General features: G+C 45.7%; 1 pseudogene; it reads right to left on the bottom strand.

Moving 5' to 3' along the window:
* Positions 1-250: 250 nt before the first annotated feature.
* LOC121159246 lies at positions 251-3874 on the bottom strand (annotated as a pseudogene).
* Between the last annotated feature and the right edge of the window lie 261 nt (positions 3875-4135).

Here is a 4135-nt window from a genome sequence, read left to right on the forward strand (position 1 = left end):
CTCGTATTCCTTCTCCAAGGCAACCATGTCCTTGCAAGCCTCAGAGAACTCTCCCTCCTCCATGCCCTCACTCACATAGCAGTGAGTGAATGCACGACTGGCATATATCAGGTCAAACTTGTGGTTCAGACAAGCCCAGGCTTGGACAATGACTGTGGTGTTGCTCAGCATGCACACAGCTCATGGGACCCTGGCCAGGACTCTACTGGGCGCTGGAGTTGGAGGTTGGTAATTAATGCCAGCCTTAAAGTCAGTGGGGGCAACAATCAACAGAGATGACTGGGGCATAACTGGCCAGAGAGAAGAGGATGAGGGGATAGGGCACCAAATCGGTCTGGAACTCCTTCAGGTCAACATTCAGGACTTCTTGAAACCAGAGAAAGGTTGGGATGGAGGTTGCAACCTACCACATAAGGCATTTAACATTAGTGTAACCAGGGCACCCCATATCAAGGTTTCTCCGACAGATGTCATAGATAGCCTCGTTGTTCACCATGAAGGCACGGTCAGAGTGTCCCAGGGTGGTATGGGTGGTGAGGATAGTTGTAGGGCTGCACAACAGCTGTGGAGACCTGAGGGGCAGGGTAGATGGAGAACATCAAGCTGATGAGTTCATCAGAAGCGAAGTAAACTCAGAACTGGTACCACCACCAAAGCTGCGGAAAACCGGGAAACCTTGCAGGCCCGTGCACCAGTCAACCAACTCACGGATATGCTTTTGGACAGGGTTGATGATCTCCCTACCGACAGTGTAGTGTCCGCTGGCATAGTTGTTGGCAGCATCTTCCTTGCCAATGATGAGCTGCTCACGGTAAAAGAGCTGGCCGTAGGTGCCAGTGCAAAGTTTATCAATGACCGTGGGCTCTAGCTCTGCAAACACGCCCCTGGACACACACTTGCGAGCACCTGTCTCACCCTCCTCCTATCCTTGTGCCCATCCACCTTGTCTGCCTCCTCTGCCTCGTTCGCCTCGACTGCCTTCTCCACCTCCTCCACCTCCTCCACCTGTTCCATCTGCTCCACCCCCTCTACCTCTTCCACCTCTGCACCACTCCCTATTCTAGCCAGAGATGAAACAATCTCACCCTCTGGACTGTGCTCCTCAGGCTTCAGACTGCTCCCCACACCAGCTCCACAGATAGGGCATCAGGATGAGTGGCACTTTCTCAAAGCCAGACTTGATCCCCTCTAATTAAATGCACTCTTCCTTCATTCAATTAGCATAACTTGCATGACATTCAGCTTGTGGTTCCCACTAGAGTTCTGATGGCATTTGCAGCTTTATAAGCTCTTGAAGACAAGAACTGTATCTCATGCATACTTAACCCCCTAATTCACAACGTTAGTGCCTTGTACCTAACAGACACTCAAGCTTCCACATAATTAGGATAGAATACATCAGTTATGTCACAATGCAACTCAGGCTAACTCCACCCTCAGGTAAATAGTAGAAGGTGCTCAAAACGGACTAATTCAAGAGTGGGCTATCTGCTGACAGTGGTTCTCAATTTACTAGAACCTTTGGATCACTTGGGACTTTTTAAAACCCAGGTGTCGCGTTCCATCAGGCCCAATGGACAAAACATCCAGGGTAGGATCACAACCTGTCCATTTTCAAGTTCTAGGGTGATAACCACAGACAGGTGAGGTATCACTTGTCTCATGTGCCACCAGTTCTGACACAGTCCCCTGCAAATCCTCCCTGTCAGTGTAGAGGCAGAAGACAGAAGACATATAAACACCTTGCATTATTTCAGCCAGATTTAAATTTAGACAGATGATGACTAAGACTATCTGAAAAACACTGATTCACTTTTTAGAGTCTAGCTATTTTTAAAGATTCATTTGTTTGAAAGGCAGAGTGACAAGAGAGGGAGAAACAGAGAGAGAAAGATATTATATCTGCAACATCAGTTCTCAAATGCTACAACTGCAAGGTCTGGGCCAGGCCAAAGCTAGAAGCCAGTCCATCCTGGTCTCCCACAAGTGTGACAGGGACCCAGATGACAGGGCCATCGTGTGCCACCTGGCCACTAGGGGAAAGCTGAATCACGTGAAGCAGAACCTGTGCTAGAGTATGGGATGCCAGCACTGCAGGCAAGGGCTTACCCATTGCATCACAACATCAGCTCCCAATATGAAATTTTTAGTCAGATTCATAAAACAGAGAGACAATTAGCAGTTACTAAGGGCAACAGTAAGAAAATGGGGAGATTTCAACCAGAAGATGTAAGCCCAGTGGTAAGATGAACAAGTCCTGGAAACCTAACCTATAATAATTAATAAGAATGTATAATACAAACAAACTCTGATAAAAGAGCAGACCTAAAGTTAACTGAGTGAAGTGAGGTATATGTAAATTAGCTTGACTGTGGAAATAATTTCACAATATATATGTGTATATCATGATGTATCTCTTAAACATATACAATTTATATTTATAAATTATATCTCAATAGGGCATGCATGTGTGTTTAATTCTGCATTTAAATGAGTAAAATAAATTATTTCTGAAACTTTTTTTAAAAAGTATTTTCAGCAGAGCCTACAGAATGCTTCTTACAGGCCTTACTAACCATCAGACATCAATAATCTGGTTCCAAACTCCTTCCCACAGCCTCTACTCTGGCTAATGTGACCTCCGCCAACTCCCTGAATGAGGCTGTGGAACTGAAGTGCCCACTGTTGGTAGCAGAAGTCAGAAATGAAAGTGCTAGATTCAGGTTAACTACCATAATCTAGCAAATATATTATTTATCTTTTTAGCATTGTGAATTTCTCTGGGCCAGGGCCATGTTTCTACTTCCTTCCTGGTCCACTGAATAGTTTTCAAGACTGTGGTAGGCTCTTGTAGCTGTCACAAGTGAAGCAACATCAATAATAAAGATGGGAAGAACAAAGTAGTAGCAGGACTAAACAGAAAAGGTTAAATACCTAATGAGAAGGGAATGCTTGATTAGCTAGAGATGACTGTGCATACTGCATAGATGTGCATAATGTGTCTCCTAGCCAAAGGATGATGTATAAGGTTTTCAATTCACAAACATATATCTGTGCATTTACTAACTCACAAGCTGAGGCAGCTCCCTTTCACACTCCAGACAGAGAACTTGGGAAAGAGGACTAGTGGAACGGATAGAACCTCAGCTGAAAGTGCTCGCTCAGCATCCTGCTTCCAGGGCACACAGCATGAGACCCTCCAGCAAAAGGTAGACAGCTTCTAGAAGCCACATCAGCAGAGGTTCTGCCCGAGCAGCCTGGTTCTGCCCAGGGCCACGCCAGCCCAAACCTCAAACCTGAGATGCCGAGCCTGCAGCACCAACACGCTCAAGTCTTCTAAATGGATCATGGACTTGCTGAGGGACCAACAAAGGACTCTTTTATATGCAAAGTCTGATGAAAGCCCACAGATAATAGTCACAGGCTAATCTGCAACAAATTATTTTCAACTGCCAATAATATCTGCCCATCTTCCCTGTTTTTGTAAATAAAGTTTTATAGAAACCCAGTCTGTCTTTGGTTGTTCACATATTGGCGAGGGCTGCATTTGCAAAACTAAGTAATTGCAACAAACCCCATCAAGTGTGAAAAGATTTACCATCTGGCCCTTCACAGAAACTGGGCCAAAATCATCATGAAAAAAAAAAAAAAAGCCATATTAGCAGCTGCCACCCAGCCAGCAGACTAACATTCAGGAAGAATTTCAGGCCTCATTGCTGAACTTCACATGGCCTATCTAGGCCTGTGCTCTAAAGAACAGACCCTATATTGATGGCTGTGATATAGGCAGTGGTGCCCACCGAACATTCCACACTCTCTCTCCTCTCACTGGGTCTAGCAGTGAGGTGGGGCCAAAGGACCAGTGGTGGTCCATGATGGCAGATCTGAACTGTTCTGCCCAGGGCTGCCTCCCTGAAGCAGTGACCAAGGCAGTTGCATGTTCCAGAAGCAGTGGTCACCAGACAGTACAGAATCCACAGACAGTCCTCATCAGATGTATACTGTGAGCAAAGAAATAAACCTCTAATGGGTGACACTGAGATCTCAGAGTTATTTTTTCCCAAACTGTTTTCCAATCTGCTCCAGCCAGTATCTTGGGAAGGTGGCAAAGCAGGACAGCCTCACAGGTGTCTCT

The sequence above is a fragment of the Ochotona curzoniae genome, unplaced genomic scaffold (genome assembly GCF_017591425.1).
Source record: "Ochotona curzoniae isolate NIBS_2020 unplaced genomic scaffold, NIBS_Ocur_1.0 contig_4105, whole genome shotgun sequence".
Classification (NCBI taxonomy): Eukaryota; Metazoa; Chordata; class Mammalia; order Lagomorpha; family Ochotonidae; genus Ochotona; species Ochotona curzoniae.